The 20,115-nt window shown below is 34.1% G+C and overlaps 1 long non-coding RNA gene across 1 annotated transcript; it reads right to left on the bottom strand.

The window, feature by feature from the left end:
- Positions 1-11,688: 11,688 nt before the first annotated feature.
- On the bottom strand, positions 11,689-18,797 carry LOC135274813 (uncharacterized). Its single transcript, XR_010342547.1, has 3 exons — positions 17,432-18,797; positions 14,521-14,558; positions 11,689-13,061 (listed from the first exon to the last, which is right to left on the bottom strand). It is a non-coding gene; the product is annotated as an uncharacterized LOC135274813 (long non-coding RNA).
- Positions 18,798-20,115: the final 1,318 nt, after the last annotated feature.

Below are 20,115 nucleotides of genomic sequence, written 5' to 3'. Positions count from 1 at the left end.
CAAGGGGGTGCCACTGCACTCCAGACTGTGTGACAGAGTGAGACTCCATCTCAAAAAAATAAAAAATAAAAATAAAGAAGTTACTGTGTCCAAATAAATTTCAACTCCCTACATTACAAGTATACATCTTTTGATATCTGTTGTTGGATCAGTTCAACAATTGCATACACTATCTAAAAATTTATTAGTTTTAATACATACTAGGCTTATTAAGCTTAAAACATTTCACACAATTAAAAGTACACAAACTTTTACTTTGATGTCTTCAGAAAATACTTGATATTCAGTTGATTTCAGGAATCCTTCATTTGCTATGGATACTTAAAGTCCAAGATTAATTTAATACAAGCTAGATATAGGAAGCTTGTTCAAGAGCTTTATTACAATAAAGAAAAAATCATAATAAAAAATGGATTTAATATTATATAATTTACAAATACTGTATGTCAGAATCCTTAATTAAAATTAAGAGAAAAAGAAAGCAGTACTAAATTATGAGCAACTGTTTCAGACTGTAGCTTGATAGAAAAGCCCACATAATTCCACAAAGTAAGTAATAGAAGCTCAGTGGTTTAGTGGAGCCAAAAAATTAATCAAATAATTCAACGACATCATTTTAGACATTTTATATTATTCTTTTTTGTTTGTTTGTTTGTTTTGGTTAGTTTTATTTATTTAAAGATATAAATATTTTCACATTTCAAACTTATCCATGTATTTCTTTTTTTTTTCTTAATTGCATTTTAGGTTTTGGGGTACATGTGAAGAACATGCAAGATTGTTGCATAGGTACACACATGGCAGTGTGATTTGCTGCCTTCCTCCCCATCACCCATATCTGGCATTTCTCCCCATGCTATCTCTCCCCAACTCCCCACTCCCCGCTGTCCCTCCCCTATTTCCCCCCAACAGACCCCAGTGTGTGATGCTACCCTCCCTGTGTCCATGTGTTCTCGTTGTTCAACACCCACCTATGAGTGAGAACACACAGTGTTGGATTTTCTGTTCTTGTGTCAGTTTGCTGAGAATGATGATTTCCAGGTTCATCCATGTCCCTACAAAGGACACGAACTCATCGTTTTTGATGACTGCATAGTATTCCATGGTGTATATGTGCCACATTTTCCCTGTCCAGTCTATCATCGATGGGCATTTGGGTTGGTTCCAGGTTTTTGCTATTGTAAACAGTGCTGCAATGAACATTCGTGTGCATATGTCCTTATAGTGACATTTTATACTATTCTTAAAAATGTAAATTAACTCAATGAAATAATATTTTGCTATAAAATTAGTAAATACAATTTTTTGAATTATAATGACAACGTTTGCAATGGTGACATGAATAATCTCATGCATTACCAGTGGCAGTAATGTATAAATTTGGCAAAATAATTTGTTATAAAAATATTTTGTTCTTTCACTTACTGAATTCATTTCTAAAGCACTTTTAAGGAGATCACTTGTATACTGTACAATATACAAAATATGTGTTTGCATTATTGTATTTGTACATTTATACTAAATTATGTTATTCACTACAAAAGTACTATTGTTTTGAATTATTTTACACATATATTCTTAAATCTATACTATCTTATTTATTTTTTTCTAAGAAAATAAATCCAAGCAGTAAAATTGTAATGTGGATGAAAATATGTATTACTTATGTGCACGCCCCATACAAATATAACATATATGCATGTATTTAAGTATATGGATGTTGTATGTGTACAGTCATGCAATGCATAACAATACTTCAGTCAATGACGGACCACATGTGTCACCGCGGTCTCATAAGATTATAATACCGTATTTTGATGTGTATGTTTCCTATATTTAGATACATTAAGATGCCCAAATACTTAACATTGTGTTACAATTGCTTACAATATTTGAAACAGTAGCATGTTGTACAAATTTGTTGCCTGGGAGCAATAGGCTATACCAGATAGGCAAAGTGTGATCTAGGTTTGTGTAAGTACACTCTATAATATTCGCACAAGGACAAAATTGCCTGACAGCACATTTATCAAAATTTATCTCCATAGTTAAGTGACATATGACAATTTTGTGAACATATATATTATATATATATGTGTGTGTGTGTGTGTATGTGTATCCACATATTTCTACTGTTCTGTGAGTATATATGTGTGTACATGTAATCTATTCCTTCTCATTGAATTTCGCTTCTAATTTTTACAGCACTTTAATTGTACATATCACATATGTAATTTTAAACAAATGCAAAGTATAACATTCTTATTACATTTTAGTGTATAATGGTTTTATATTTGTTATACCACCCCATTTATCTTCTTCACGACTCCCATTACATACCCCATGGGATATAACAATCAAACATGCATCCTTTCATATTTTTCTCAGCACTCTCATAGTTTGGTAACATACATATACATCTAACAATTTTTAAATAATTTATATTGAAAACATGAAATGATGTCACAATGTTTGTATCTTATTTTCTTACATAACCATTTTTTGGAAATTTGCCTATTACAACTGGTTTTGTCACTTTAACTATTTGTTTTATGACTGAATATTATTTTTTAATATGAATATGTTATTCAACATTCTCAGATTTTTTAATTTTGTGAGCAAATCTTCCATACTCATTCTTTAAATATATCCTTACTGTGTTTTACTTCAATAGGATATATTCTCAAGAGTGAGATGACTTGGTATAAAGTATAGATGTTTTTAAAATATGGACCAGGTGCAGTGGCTCATGCCTGTAATCCCGAGGTGGGTTGATCACCTGAGGTCAAAAGTTTGAGACCAGCATGGCCAACATGGCGAAACCCCATCTCTACTAAAATAAATAATAATGAAATAATGAAATAAAATAAAAACTAGCTGGGTGTGGTGACAAAAGGCTGTAATCCTAGCTACTTGGGAGGCTGAGGCAGGAGAATTGCTTAAACCCAGGAGGTGGAGGTTGCAGTGAGCCGAGTTCATACCACTGCACTCCAGCCTGGGTGACAGAGCAAGACTCTGTCTCAAAAAAAAAAAAAAAAAGAATTGCTTCACATTGTTTATCTCTTTCCCCTTCTTTTTAGTATTCTACCCTATGCATTTTGTTCCAATTGATATTGTCTCTTACATTAATATTGAGGCTATCAATATTTTTTCCCTTTGTGCATTTATTTATATTTATTTCATATTTTAATCTTTGTTGCTATGTTTTCAATTTCACTGGCTTTCTATTTCCAGGCTTAATCTACCAATCAGAATAATTTAATTTTGGTATCATAATTTTATCTTTAGAATTTCCCTTTGGTTCTTTTTTTTTTATATCCCTATTACTCTTCTCATTATGTTCATTTTTAAAAATATTTGAGCATAATGGGCATGGTAATTACACATATTTTAAGAAATGTTTTCTATTTATTTCATCATCTGTGTTATTTCTTGATTTGTTTTACCTGGGTGTAGAAGTGTTTTAACCTCCTTCTTTGTATGTATGGTAATTCTGGATTGGATGACAGACATTGCAAATGCTAAATATTCAATTAATGGATTTTGTTGACAGACTTTTAATAATGTTGAACTTTGTTCTGATAGGCTGTTGAGCTGCATAAAAGTCCTTTGATTAGGGCCAGACTAGAGGAAGAATCAGCAGGAATTTTTTTTTTTCTGTCAAGAGCCAGACAGTATCTCAAGCTTTGCAGAACATTTGATTTCTACCACTCCATTATGGTATCACTGAAGTCTCTGTAGATAATATGTAAACAAGTAAAAAGCCATTTTGCAATAAAATTTTAGTTATTAGAAGGTAGTAGTTCAGATTGTTCCTAATTTGCTGATCCCTGGTCCAGAGTAATCTATTTTATGGGACTAACTTAGTTCAATTACTAAAACATGGCCTGTCTTGCATCTCTACCAAATGCCTATGTATTCAATGATGTTACTTTACTTTGCTTGCTAGGATTTGGAAAGAATCATGATACTGTTTGTCATACAGAAATTATTTTGACTTATATGTACCTGGAAATTATTCTTTTCTCAGAAATTTTTCTTTGCCTATCCTTAGGGAGTTTCACCTTAACATGAAGATTGGCATTCAACTAAAGACTTCGTTGATTCCATCTGCAGATTTCTGGAGCTTTTTCTCTGTGTAACTCTTTCTTCATTGGTAATCTGTCCCAAAATATTCTAGAAATCTCAGATTTATACTACAAACACCACCTCCTCAAACAAAAAATAATAAAATGTTAGCTACAGCTCTATTGGGTTGGCTCTCTCTGCCCCAGAATTTATAAATAACCTGTAGGTAGAAAGAATTGTAGACAGTTACCTATTTTATTTCTTTAGCTCATAGTATTGACAGTTGTCTAGTATCTAAAAACATCTTTTATCTGTTTTTAATTATTTGTGGAGAGAAGCAAGACCTTTCCTGATAGTAGAAGTCATCTATCCAGTTTTTAAAAAGAAACATTTTTTCAAGAAACTCATTACCTGTATGTTTTTCCCCCTGAGGAAAAAATTTGGATAATTCTGAAAAACAAAATACAGAATAGATAGATTACTGTTTTCAAAATAGTCTACAAGAGGTCAAAGGTCTTGTAGAAGTTTTCTAGTGTTTTAGGATGGCAGAACACTACTTTTGAAGTATATGTTGGAAACCACTGCTATAGTAAAAAATGCCCTTACACATAAATTTTGTATGTTACCTGTCAGAGAATTAAAACTACAATTACATTTCTAAAAGTTTAAAATTGTATTTAATATTCTTACTCTTTTTTCCATCTAGAAAGGTGTTCAGCAGGAGAATTTAAGAAGAAAATTTAAGTTTTAACAGTGACTTTAGAAAATTGTTTCACATCTAGTCATTCTTCATCTACTTATTTTTACTTTTTCCTAAAACAAGTAACCTTCATATTTTTAGTCACTTTTTATTCCCTCTTTTTTCATTTTCCATTTGCTATTGTTGTCCTCTAGGATTTCAAATATGAAAAAAAAAATTCTGTTATTATCACTTTCTTGAGAAAGATGACTGGTATGTAGTCAAAAACCTGTTTGGCAATGCAGTTAGAGATATAATCTCTCCACTAAGCAAACCCTACTATTTAAGCAGAGAGTACCTAAGGACTTAGGATGTAGCCATAGAGAGAAGTTAACAGTGTGATCTTGGTACATTTCTGAAATATATTTTTATCTAATTTAAAATTTCAGATTTGGCATGATAGCTGTATTAGGTTCTCCAGAGTAAAAAAAAAAAAAAAAAAAGGATGTCTTGTTTAATATCTAGAAAGAGATTTATTATAAGGAATTGGTTCACATCATTACAAAGGCTGACAAGTTCAAAACCTGTAACACGGGCCAGGAGGGTTAAGACCCAGGAGAGCCAATGGCATAGTTCCGGTCTAAATGCTGGTAGGATTGAGACTCTGGAAAGCTAATGGTGCAGGTGAAGTCGAATGGCAGTCTGCTAGAAAATTTCTTCATGCTCCCAGAGGCTGGAAATTTTCTTCTATTCAGGTATTTAACAATTTGGATGAGGCTCACCATTATTATGGAAGATAATCTGCTTTACATAAAGTTAAACAATTTAAATATTAATCTCATCCAAAAATACTCTACAGATTGACGCATAAAATTAACCATCACAATAGCATTTATGTTCTTTCCTTAGGCCTTATTAAAATGCCAAAAAGAAGAGAAACAATTTCAAATTGATATAACTGATAAACTAACAAAGAAATGTCAGTTTTATAGAATATAATGGAGAGGTAGTATCATTGGGAGGGGAAAGAGGAGATTAAAGAAAATGCATTAGAATGGGGAACACTCAGGAAATTGAGATAATGGCAAACAGTAGTATGTTGTTTGTATTCTATTATTAAATCTCTACAGTGTCTTCTATAATCCCAAAGCCCTCACATAAAGAGAGCTGTGAAAACTCATGAGGACTAATGACTTCAGATACTTCAAAGAATAATACGTGAAAGTCATACAATTAATGTGATAATTAGTTAGCAGTTTTAGTAACACAAGAAACAGATTTTTTTAACCATACCCTTTGGTGTGAATATTCTCAAAGAGAAAGAAATATTATACACACAATAATTAAGTAAACTTTATTAAAGGGAGTTTCTGTTTTACCTACCAACATACAGAAATTATATTTATTTATGTATTTATGTATGTATATTTTTTATTTACAGGTTTTTTCTGAAGCTCTTTTATCAGCCTTAAAATAAGAGTCAAAAAGTGAGTGTGTTCCTTTTCTTAACTGGGTTGCCTTTTTTCTTGCTTGTTTGCTATTAAATTGCATAAATTTATTACATATTTTGCATACTAACCTCTTATTAGATATATGGTTCACAAATATTTCTTCTCAATCTGTGGATTGTCTTTTCATACTGTTGATTATTTGTGGTGCAGAAGCTCTGCAGTTTAATGAAATTCTATTATTTTTTCTAAATGTATCAATTTTTGCTTTTGTTGTTTGTGTGTTTAGCATCATATCCAAAAATCATTGCCCAAACCAATGTCAAGAAGCTTTTTCCTGTAGTTTCTTCAAGTAGTTTTATGGTTTCAGGTCTTATGTCTAAGACTTCAGTAGATTTTTAATTGATTTTTGTATGTGATGCAAGGGTTCAAATTCATTCTTATATGTGTAGATAACCAGTTTTCCCAATACTATTTATTGAAAATACTATCCTTTCTCCATTATGTGTTCTTGGCACCCTTGTCAAAGATCAGTTGACCATACAAGCATGGATTTCTGGGCTCTCTACTTTGTTCCTTTGGCTTGTATGTCTGTTTTCATGCCAGTACCATGCTGTTTTGTTTACTATAACTTTGTAATATGTTTTGAAGTCAGAACAGGATAGAGAACCTGAATAGACGTTTTTCAAAAGAAGACATACAAATAACCAAAAGCTGTAGGAAAAGGTGTTCAATATCACTATTGATTGGAAAAATCCAAGTAAAAATTACAATTAGATATAACGTCACCTCAGTTAAAATGGCCATTATCAAAAAGACAAAATGCAACACATACTGACAAGAATCTGGTGGAAAGATAACACGTGTATACTGTTGGTGGGAATGTAAATTGGTACACTCGTTGTAGAAAACAGTATAGAAATTCATCAAAAAGTTAAAGATACAGCTCTTAGAAGATCCAGCAATTCCACTTCTGGTGTATATCTAAGAAGTGATATAATAGTGATATAATGAGTCAAATTAATATTTGCACTCCCATGTTTATATTGCAGCATTATTCACCATTTACATTCCCATTGATAGATGAATGGACAAAGATACCTAGGTAGGGAGGTAGGTAGGTAGGTAGACAAAATGGAATATTATTTGGTTTTAATAAAGAAGAAAATCCTGATATTTATGACAACATGGATGAACTGGAGGACATTACATTAAGTAAAATAAGCCAGACACAAAAGGTCAAATACTGTATGAACTGACTTATATGTGGAATCTAAAATCGTCAAACTCAGAAGCAGAGAGCTCGAGTGGTAGTTGTCAGAGCTGAGGAAATGAAAATGGGGAGATGTTAAGGGTTACAAAGTTTTAGTTATGCAAAATAATATGTTCTGAAGGCCTCCTGTACACCCATTAACAATAATGACTTATATATTTAAAATTTGCTAACATGGTAGATCTTAAGTGTTTTCATCAAAAATAAAAATAAATGAAATTGTGTGAGGGGTTGCATGTTAATTAGCTTGATTGTGGTGATTACTTTATACTATAACACATGTATCAAAACATCAAGGCATACTCCTTAAATATATACAACTTTGATTTGTCAATTGTACCTGCATAAAGCTGAAAGAAACGAGTTAGCGTGTTATTCAGTGATCTGTAAGGAATTCTCCCCAGCTACCTTGTTTTATTTTTATCTTTTCCTTCAGGATACTTAGAACGAATAAAATTCCTATGCTTCCTTGATTCTAACCCACCACCCTCAAAGCCAAGTACTTTATTCAGTTATTCAGTAATTATGAATATTTTGGTTCAGCTATGCAACTACACTGAGTGAAACTGGGAGAATAAAGAAGTGGAATCCTGTTCTTTTGTGTCAAACGTGGCACATAACCAGCATACTGCAGGTAGTGAAAAGGTAATTAAGCCATATCCATTTTTACAAGCTTCTAAAACACTCCTTTGGAAAATATCTCTCATTATATTTCATTGAACTATGAAAAATACTAAAATGACTTCTAATTCACTTGTATTATTTCCTAATTCTTTTGGAATCACCAGTAAAATATTTTTAAAGTTCTAACATTGCAATTTATTATTGTATTTGAAAACAATGCAAAGAACTATATAAACACTAGAGAGAGTCATTGAGGCTAGAACAAAAACAAATAGATGTCAATATCAATATACAAAACCTGAAATCACACATTTGAATGTATCACCTATCATACATTCAAATGTGTGATTTCAGGCTTTGTATATGAATGTATCTCATAGCAATATGAAAATATTCAGGTAAGTGTTATTGAACATTAAGTGCAACCATGTGACTATTCAGGAAGAGTTAATTAAATTTTTCATTGCCCATCCAAGTAAATGCCACATTGAGTATTCAGTATGTTTGAATGTGCAGTCTCTCACAAAAATACTCTTCCTTCAAACCATAATGTTATACAATAACTTACTACAGGGCTTTTAAATATTATATTAGAATGTAATTCTCTGCATATCGTGTTTGGGATGTGGTGCTATGAGCCATGTGATGCTCTTACACAGTGGTGCCTGGATCGATGGACCTAAGCTTTATTATCCCACTGCAAAGAGATAGTAGAGTAGAGGTGTTTGCTACTTGCATGACTGTCTCTTATTTTGATTGTTTTATTTAGATAGTAAATCTCAGTGGCATTAAAAGCTATCCAAAAGTTAAATATTGTAAAAGATTTCCAAAATTAACAGCTAGATGAACAAAATTTACTCAAAACTGTAGGTGGCATTTATTGTTTTCTTTACTTCTTTTTATTTTCCTTTAGACCTCCTAGAATTTCTGAAACAGCTCTATTTATCTAGTCTACAGAGACATTGGGGGCATTCTAGTATTTATTAGGAAGTAATGGGCATCTTCCTTTTGCTGAAGTTATCTTTTGGAAAACGTCTCAGGAATTAACTGTCTTTTTGCTATAAAATCCTGGGTTTCATGAAAAAGAAAATGCATTCTAATTCCCATAAATATGTTAAATAACAAAACTCTAACATGTGTCACTTAAAATAGCCATAATATGTGTCAGCATTGACAGTAGAGAATAAACATAAGGGAACCTGAATCAAGATTCTTACTACTCCCAGAAGTTATAGTAGAAACAGGGAGGGGAAAAGGCCCTAAAGTGCTTATGAATGTGAAATCAAGGAGGAGTGAATAACACAATGTCATTTGCAATCACTTTCTGTAATGGATAATACGGTGTACCACCCAGACTACTCCAGCAGGACTGAGAAACTCATTCCAGCACCTTCTGAAAAAGTGAGCAGCTACATCTCTCTTTACAACTTTCTTTTAGCTAGACACATTTGTGCCCAGGTCATGACCTCTTCCAACACGTAAACCTATTCATTGTCAGTATAAAAGTGTAAAGTCGTGGCTCCTTTGTCTCAAGGCAAGATGACTCTGAAGGGTCATTCCAGCTCAAGCACTTCTCCTGAAACTATGTGAGGCAATCCTGTGACTGCATTGAAGTTTAACTTCTTCCTCTGCCCAATTCTAGAGACTTTACATGTTTAAAATGTTGATATTGAGGGTGCTGCCCAACGCAGTTCCCACATGCAAAATCCATCTCCATTTCTTTTCAAGGAATCCTGACTTAACACAATTGGCATAATGAAGTCTAAGTAAACATATTTTAATCTAAGATATTTAAGCTGGTTCCTCTATCAGCCAGCTGGTAAGGACAACATCTTTATTAGCAGGAGATGGAGTACTGCAATTATAGCAGTGCAATTATTAAAACTCTCACCTTTGATAAATTGGGATGGTATGCTGGTACAAGTTAATGCACTCCAAATTTCAGTATCTCGGGTTTTTGAGTGGCTAAGAAAGTGTTAGTTAGAAGGAAATTGAATAATATGTTTTAGCTGAGTGACACTGATGCATCAGAGAAGACCAATAAAATGGTGTGAGTGATTAATCACCAATGAAAGTCAACTGTAAAATTCAGAGGGCCTCCTTGGCAAGTTAAAAAGAGACTCTTATTCCCTAAAGATAGAGGGCAGGAAAAAAACCCTGCAAATCAGTCCCAAGAATCAATTATACTATTATAATTATTACAGTAGCAAAAAGCTTTCCAGAGGAAGTTGAATTCGTAGCCAACAAAGGCTATGTTAATGCCAATGATAGATTCCTGGTTGGAAAAGATTGGGACCCTAAGTCTTGAGTTGGAGATATTTTTGTTGATGAACTAAAAATCATTAAACCCAGATCCCCTGAATACTCTGGGCTTGAAGAAGATGCCCATTTCTTCCTAATAAAGACTAGAATGCTCCCATTGTCTGAAACTGATAAAGTAATTTCCACCTCTCATGGTGTCTTGAACACTCTTAAGCATCTAAACTCAGCTCCTTTTTTAGCTTACACACTGGGGAAGTGCTAGGCTTTTTAAGAAAGATAAGCAACTATATCCCAAAGGCACCCAAAGACACCTCTCAACAAACTTCTAATGAGTTCAGCAAGACCTAGTCAATATACAGTTAGTCCTTTGTATTCACAAGTTCCCCGTCCACAGATTCAACTAACTGCAGATTGAAAATATGACAAAAATACAATAAAAAATAATACTGTACAAATTTTAAAAATAGTATAACAACTATTTACACAGCAATTACATTGTGTTAGGTATTATAAGTAATCTAGGGATGATATAAAGTATACAGGATGATGTCCATAGATTATATGCAAATGCTATGTCATTTTGCATAAAGGATTTGAGCATCTGCAGATGTGGGTATCCAGGGGAGTTCCTGGAACCAATCTCCTGTGGATACCAGGGATGACTGTATATGGGAAGGAGTTAGAATAGTGTGATTGGGTCTATATCCCAAGGGTCCTGATCAAAGAAGGTAGAACATGAGATTAAATAAGAGGTGGCCAGTTTATCAGTAAAGGAAAACTTTCCCAAAAGGATTTGACACTTTGATGAAAACTTCAGAAAACAGTGTTAACATACTGATTGATTTCTTAGAAGTTCTGAGAAAATGGTAGCGTGTAGTAGTTAAAGTATAAATGCCAAAACTGCCAGATGTTGCAAAAAAGAGTTTAAACATTTACAAAAGTGGTCAAGCTACTGAATATACTATGTAAGGCCGGAAAATTCACCATTTAACCATATTCTGAGGAAGAGCCTGAAAGGCTCCCCGTTTACCAAAGTAGTATGTGATATCCTGGTGAGAGAAATACCGTCCTCCTCAAGAAACTCAATGTCACCTGCCCTCAACTGGGAGGACTTATGAGTAATAAATACTGTTACAGAATTGGGTTCCCTGATGACACGAAGGGTAATAGAATCTTGAAAATGTGCAGACCAATGGCAGTATTTAATCATCAGAAACAGGATGGAACCAATTGCCATAACTAGTGGCAAAATCAGAACAGCAACCTACAGGCCATGACTCTCAGAGAGTTATGGAGGTGGTTAATAGATAGTAGCATCCTCAGGTGGGCAGCTGACAAAGGTTTCTCCATATGCGCAATCAAAAGAAATTAAGTATGGATGGTCAGTAGACTGAGGGGAACATCTCCAATAAAATGCAATGGATGAATGGATGCCATTGTTTCTGACAGTTTCTGAACTTAAGCCAGTTTTCATATATGGAGCCCACTGAGATAAGGAAAGAGAGAGGAGGATGGGATGTGGGGAGAAAGAAAAAGAGAAGTAGCATCTCCCACACTTAAGAATATTGTTACAATTCACAAAGTGACATGTATACCCTGCTGAGTATGTCCAGACCAGGAAAGTGTTCTGCAGTAGAGAAAAGCTAGAAAATGTAAAAGCTGTACCAACCTGGCTGATTCTCTTATACAGAGGTTTGGGTAATGGGGAGTGATTCTTTGTTATTTACAATAGCGGAGAATCATGCAACATTAAAAAAAAAAAACTCTGTTTCTAGCATGTTACTTGTCCCTGGCATAGAAGAAATACTTAACTATAAGAAATTAAGTGGTCATTTGCCCTGCAAATAATGAGCTGAGTTGTGTCAGATCCTTCATATGATAAGCAAGGCAGGCCTAGTAGAAATACATTATAGCATGGAAATACATCTAAAATCAGGAATGTGCAGTGATCCAGACCCTTGTTACACCCACCACTGGTATACCAGTCCCCCTCTCTCTGCCTGCAGTCCCTCTCTCTCTGCTTACAGTCCCTCTCTCTCTGCCTACAATTATAACAATATTGGAATTTGTCTCATCCAACTTATGGAAGTTGAGCTTAATCAGCTGCTGCAGTACAGCCCTAGTCAGTAGTAGTCCTGAAAGTAAAAAAGCTTCAGTTTTAAGAACAATTGGAGAAACAGAGGTGACAATTTATCCCACTTCCCTTCTTTTTCTAAGTTTCTCTTGGATTACAGACCAATAAAAGTCACATGAAAGATATATGAAATTTATGAGAGGATGGAATGGATTAAGATAGCACAAGGGGTGGACCATGGTGGACCATAGTGTACACTGTGGTGCACAATACAGAGATCTCCTTCGGATCTCTCACCAATGATTCCCTGCTGAGTGCCTCTCCATGAATTGCCTTAAGTCAAAGACAGCTGCCTGTTCAAGGTAATACTTCTACCCTGAAGAAACCCATATCCATGACTGGTCAGTACAAGGATATCAAAACCTTATCCCTGTGCTTCCAGGTTGGAAAACAGTGAAAGGCCGTCTCAGATTCAGAGTTCCCTATGGATATGCTGAGGCTTTTGTTAAGACTGAATCACAGGTTGCCTTTTCTCTGTCCAAATTTCTTCCTTCACTCCAATACAGATGTTAATATCAAGGGCAATGGTAAATCAAATTTCTTCATGCAAGTCTTCATCTCACAGTCTGTTTCCTGCACCAAATATAATGCATAATCCTTACAAAAAATCAGAGTATCTTTATCAGCTAACATATTAGTATAATAATTAATTTCATTTCATTCCAATGTGTAGGCCCTAACTGGTCAACAGGATGGTGCAAACTTGTTTAAATCTAGAAAAGCATGGATATTTCTAGTACAGTATTAGTAATAAGGAATTGAAGCTGGAGTTCTGATCCAGCAAAAAGCCATTGTCTCTGGCAATCTCTCCTGATATCTGGAGTACTTTATTTATGATGGACTATGGTGATCACAATTAAACAGATGATTTCTGGCACACTAAAATATTTGTTGGACACTATACTTCTCCAGGATAATGCCATTTCCCCTCACTATAGTCTATATTTTGACATATTTCTTGCCTTTCCCCAATCCCAGACATGCATTCATAGTCCTCCAAGAACAGGAAAATAATTCCCAGTTATCTTGATCTGTTTGTATTGCTATAGCAAAAGAACATAGACTATAGATTGGGTAGCTTAAACAACAAACATTTATTTCTCCAGTTCTGGAGACTGGGGATTTCAATATCAAGGCACCAGTAGATTTCATATCTGGTGAAAGTCTACTTTCTGGTTCATATATAGCTATCCTCTTGCTGTGTTCTAACATGGCAGAAGAAACTAGAGAGCTCTACGGGTCTCTTTTATAAGGGTTCTAATCCCATTCATGTGGGCTCTACCATTATGACCTTCCAAAGGCCCCACTTCCTAATATCATCTTATTAAGGGGTTAGGATTTTAGCATATGAATTTGGGGGATGCAAATGTCCAGTTCATAACACCAGCTCAAAGAATTTGCCACTCAAGAATTCAGGATGCTTTTTGTTTTGTACATATTGTTCATGGTGCCCATAACTTCTATACTGTTGTATGGGTCACTCTTGGTACTATTTGCATTATTTCATGTTGTCTTCAAGAAAGACATTAAGATAGGGCACTATCACAGGTGATGTTCTCTTGAAAGCCCAAGTCCTGGCAAGAGGCCAACCAGCACAAAAAAATAGTGCATTAACCAACCAAAACTAAGGACCTTCACAGAGTCCATTTCACCCCTCTGTGAACTTCCACCAGAGCAGATGCTGATCTCCATGGCTAAGAGATCTATAGATGATTCAGATCATAGGACACCGCAGATAAACCCCAGTATCAGCATGGAACAAGGTAGACCTGCTGGGTGGCTAGATCCAGAAGAGAGATAACAATCACTACAGCTCTGCTCTCTGGAAGTCACCTCCCTAGGAAGGGGGAAGGGTACTAAATCACGGGAACCTTCTGTGGGACAAAAGAAACTAAACAGTAGCCTCGAGCCCTAGATCTTCCCTCTGACATAGCCTACCCAAATGAGAAGGAAACAAAAACACAATTCTGGTAATATGACAAAACAAGGTTCTTTAACACCCCCCCCCAAAAAAAAAATTACACTAGCTCACCAGCAATGGATCCAAACCAAGAAGAAATCCCTGATTACCTGAAAAAGAATTCAGGAGAATAATTATTAAGGTAATGAAGGAGGTACCAGAGAAAGAGAAAGTCCAATTTAAGGAAATCAAAAAATAAAAATACAAGAAATGAGGGGGAAAATCTTCAGTGAAATAGATAGCATAAATAGAAAATAATCACAATTAAACAGATGATAGTTAAACAACTTCAGGAAATAAAGAACACACTTAGAGAAATGCAAAATGTTCTGAAAAGTCTCAGCAAAAGAATTGAACAAGCAGAAGAAAGAACTTCAGAGCTTGAAGGCAAGGTTTTTTGAATTAACCCAATCCAAAGACAAAAAAAAAAAAAAAAAAAAAAAAACAGGAAAAAAATGAACAAAGCCTCCAAGAAGTTTGGGATTATATTAAGCAACAAAACAAGAATAACTGGTGTTCCTGAGGAAGAAGAGAAATCTAAATGTTTGGAAAACATATTTGGGGGAATAGTCAAGGAAAACTTCCTCAGGCTTGCTAGAGACCTAGACATCCCAATACAAGAAGCTCAAAGAACACCTGGGAAATTTATCACAAAATCATCAGCTAGGAACATTATCATCAGATTATTTAAAGTCATGATGAAGGGAAGAATCTTAAGAGTATGAGGCCAGTACTCTTTCAGACCACAGTGAAATGAAATTGGAAATCACCTCCAAAACGAACCTTCAAAACCATGCAAATACATGGACATTAAATAACCTGCTCGTGAATGATCATTGGGTCAACAATGAAATCAAGATCAAAATTTAAAAAATTATTCAATCTGAATTACAATAGTGACACAACCTATCAAAAGCTCTGGGATACATCAAAGGCAATCTAAGAAAAAAAGTTCATAGTTTTAAATGCCTACATCAAAATGTCTGAAAGAACCCAAATAGACAATCTAAGGTCATGCCTCAAGAAATTAGAAAAACAAGAACAAACCAAACCCAAACCCAGCAGAAGAAAGGAAATAACCAATCAGAGCAGAAGTAAATGAAATTGAAACAAACAAACAAAAACACACAACACACACACAAAAAAATACAAAAGATAAATCGGGTTCTTTGTAAAGAGAAATAAAAGTGATAGACCATTCAACAAATGGTGCTGGAATCATTGGCAAGCAACATGTAGGAGAATGAAACAGGATCCTCATCTCTAACCTTATACAAAAATCAACTCAAGATGGATCAAAGATTTAAATCTAAGACGTGGAATTATAATAATTCTAGAAGATAACATCAGGAAAACCCATCTAGACATAGGCTTAGGCAAGCGTTCCATGACTAAGAACCCAAAAACAAATGCAATAAAAACAAAGATAAATAGCTGGGATTTAATTAAGCAAAAGAGCTTTTGCATGGCAAAAGGAACAGTCAGCAGAGTAAATAGACAACTCACAGAGTGGGAGAAAATCTTTGCAATCTATCCATCTGACAAAGTACTAATATCCAGAATCTACAATGAACTCAAACAAATTAGCAAGAAAAAAAACAAGCAATCCCATCAAAACATAGACTAAAGATATGCATAGACAATTCTCAAAAGAAGATATACAAACATGAAAAAATGCTCAATATCACTAATGATTAGGGAAATGCAAATTAAAACCACAACGCATACCACCTTACTCCGGCAAGAATGACCATAACCAAAAAAATCAAAAGATAAGAGCTGTTGGCAAAGATGCAGTGAACAAGGAACACTTCTACACTGTTGATGGGAATGGAAACTAGTACAATCACTATGGAAAACAGCGTGGAGATTTCTTAAATAGCTAAATGTAGAACTACCATTTGATCCAACAATTCCACTACTAGGTATCTATCCAGAGGAAAAGAAATCATTATGTGAAAAAGATACTTGCACAAAGATAATAGCAACACAATTCACAATTGTGAAAATGTGGAACCAACCCAATGTCCATCAATCAATGAGGGATAAAGAAACTGTGGATAAAGAAACTAATAAATAATTTTAGATTTATTATTGGATGCAAGGTTAATGTCTTTTAAAAAGTTATATCTCTATTTAATAGCAAGAAAGAATTGAAAAATGACATCTTAAAATTACCAAAGTAGTATTTAAAAGCATTTAGAAATAAATTTAACATAAAATGTCGAAGACATATTTATTAAAAAGTTTAAAACATACTTGAGATAAATTAAAACCTAAATAAATGGAAAAATACACCACGTTTATGGATTAGAAAACTTAATGTTGTCAAGATGTCTTTTCTCCACAAATGGATTTATATATTCATTGCAATCCCAATCAAAATAATAACAGATTTTTTTTTTTTTTTTTTTTAGAAATTGACAAACTGCTTCTAAAATGTGTATGTAAATGCAAGAAAACCTAGGAAAACAAAACTTTTTGGAAAATAAAATATATAGAGGATTCATTCTACTGACTTTAAAACTTACTATTAAGCTACATTAATCAGGATAGTATTATGCTTGTATAACAATTAATAGATATATTAATAAAATACAAATTCTGGAAATAATTTTACTCTTGGACAACTGGGTTTTAGTGAAAATACCAAAACAATTTGAAGGAGAGCAGAATGTATTTTGCATAAATAATGCTAAAATGACTCAATGTTTATATGGACAAAGTATATCTTAACCAGTAATATGTAACATACAAAAATTAATTTGAAAAGAATAACAGGCCTTAGTATTGAACCTAAAATTCTAAAGTAGAATATATATATACAACCCTCTGGAAAGCAGTTTTTAGACAAGACACAAAAACACTAACCATAGAAGAAAAGCTGATAAATTTCACTTTACCAAATTTAAAACCTCTGCTCATTCTTAAGCAGCTCTCAGAAAATGAGAAGGAAATATTTAGATTAGGGAAAAATACTTACAATAAGTATGTTTGAAGAAGTATTCGGTTGATGCAAAAGTTTCTGTGGTTTTTGACATTAGAAGTAAGGTCATTAAAATCGGATTACTTTTGCAACCCAATATTTTGTCCATTTTGTATAAAGAGCTCCTATAACTCAATAGAAAAAGGAAACATACACAATAAAAATGTTCAATTCCTGAACAGAAATTTCAAAAATGGCCAAGAACATAATGAGACAGTACTTCACACTCAATAGAAGGTATAAAATTGGGCAAAGGACTGAAAATATCAAATGCTGGTGATAATGTGGAATAGCTAGAACTTTCATACAATGATAGGGGGAGTGAAACACACCCTTATTCAATGACCAAACATTTTTACCCCTAGAAAATAAAAATATTTTCCAAGAGAAATGGAAATGTTTTCCCACAAAAATACTTGCGAACAAATGTTCTAACTTTATTTACAAAAGCCTCAAACTGAAAATTACCCTAAAAATCCATCAACAAGAAAATAAATGGTCAAATATTTATTCAACGGAATACCACACAATTTTTTAGCAAATGAACTACCAACAAACACAACATTAAAAACTCTCAAAAGATAGGTGTGAAAGAGTAGATACTGCATACATCAATTTTTATGGAGACCAAGAAAAGGTAAACATTTATGGTGAGATAAATAATACAGAATAATTGTCTATGATAGATGGGAATTTACCACGGAGAGGGAAAAAAGATCATTCTGGGATAATGGAAATACTCTATGCTCTGATAAAAGTGTTAGTTATTGCTTACCGGTTTTGCCAAAATTATCACATTGAACACTTAAGATCAGTACATTTCACTGACTGTAAATTATTATATAAAAGAAAAAATGATTCTGGCTAAAGTCTAGAGTGGACAATGAGAAAGGATAGCCAAAGTCATTACCATACCTTTGTGAACCCTTTATGCTCATAGTGCATTCCTCTCTAAGTCTTTCTGCCTCAACTGTCTTAATCAGTGAGATATTTTGGATTATTAGTGTGATATTCGAGATTTTTTGAAGTCTATATCTCAAATATAAGCATTACTAATTAATTGAGGTAATGTAACTAAGGGGAAGTTTTCTCCAAGTTTAAGATTCAGGTATATCATAAAAAAGATGTAAATTCCCTGGAAGGTGAACCCTGTAAATTTTTGGAAAGGAATGGAGATAATGGTTGCTGTTTTTTCTTTTTTTTTTTGAGACAGAGTCTCACTCTGTCACAAGGCTGGAATACAGTGGTGCGATCTCAGCTCACTGCAACCTCTGCCTCCCAGGTTCACGCAATTCCCCTGCCTCAGCTTCCCAAAAGTAGCTGGGACTACAGGCATGTGACACCATGGTGGGCTAATTTTTTTTTTTTTTTTTTTTTTTTTTTTTTTTTGGTACTTTAGTGGAGACAGGGTTTCACCATGTTGGCCAGGATGGTCTCGATCTCATGACCTCATGATCCGCCCACCTCAACCTCTCAAAGTGCTGGGATTACAGGTGTGAGCCACTGCACCAGGCGATAATGGTTGCTTTTTGAGTGAGAAATTTTTAAATTAAAGAGCAGAGATACAATGTTATATGAGACAGGATAGCCACGTGCTGTGAATATATAAATGTAACCTGACTATATGGATTAAGAAAGCTAAACAATAAATGGGTCAATCAGAAATTATTAAGATTAAATCAGAAATCCTATAGAAAAGAAATTTGAAGATTCAAGTTTTGGCAGCTCCTAGTTCACCACTTTTTTATGGAACAAGAACTTTGGCCATCAGCCTTCAAATACACTTGACATCTGGCAGAACCATCTCTATCCTGAGATGAATAAAACATGCTCTTTGCTTCATGGGTTCAATAATATGTGTCTGCCCTTTGACATATGGAACACTTGTGGAGTGATGATAGAATCATGTACCTTAGTCAGTAAATTTGGTGGCCAGACATTGAATCATGAAAATTTTATCATAAAAGAATTGTCACTTATGAGGGTTTTAGAGATATTAACTAACTCACTTTCTTTTTCCAACAGTGTTATTCCCATTGTTTCATTTCTTTTTATTTTCTAGAATTTTTCAGAAAAAATATATTCCTCACATGTATTCTTTTATTAAATCCTCTACCCTGTTGGACTCTGGATGCTGTGAGCATTTGGATTTATTCATGACAGATACATGTCTCTTCAACTAGTGTGGATTTATCTCTCAATGATTTATTAGTCTTTCAATGATTTATCATGTCCAGCTAACTTTGGTATTTTTAGTAGAGCAGGGTTTCACCAAGTTGGCCAGGGTGGTTTTGATCTCTTGAATTCATGATCCGCCCCACTCTGCCTCTCAAAGTGTTGGGATTACAGGCATGAGCCACCGCACCCAGCCACAAATCCATATTTTTCTAACTTGTGTGAGGGATCAGTACCACTTTACAGTGGTAGATCTTACTTTTGCTGCTAAATTTTTGCTCTGTTCTCTTTCTAGTAAGGGCTTTATCTTGTGTTATTTATTGACATGTGGCATACAGGACCCTCCTTAAAGAGATACTACATTATTGTCCCATTGATTTAGAGCCTGGTCACATTTAAGCTTTAGTCGATGGAAGGCGAGTGAATATAACATATGGAAACATCTCAGAAGAAAAACACTTCAGAAGGCATCAAGTTTTTCTGACAGGTTTCTCTTGCTTGATGTC

This window comes from Aotus nancymaae, unplaced genomic scaffold (assembly GCF_030222135.1).
Source record: "Aotus nancymaae isolate 86718 unplaced genomic scaffold, 86718_ANA_hifiasm-v0.15.2.pri h1tg000014l, whole genome shotgun sequence".
NCBI classification, from domain to species: Eukaryota; Metazoa; Chordata; class Mammalia; order Primates; family Aotidae; genus Aotus; species Aotus nancymaae.
This window is presented reverse-complemented; position numbering and strand designations above follow the sequence as displayed.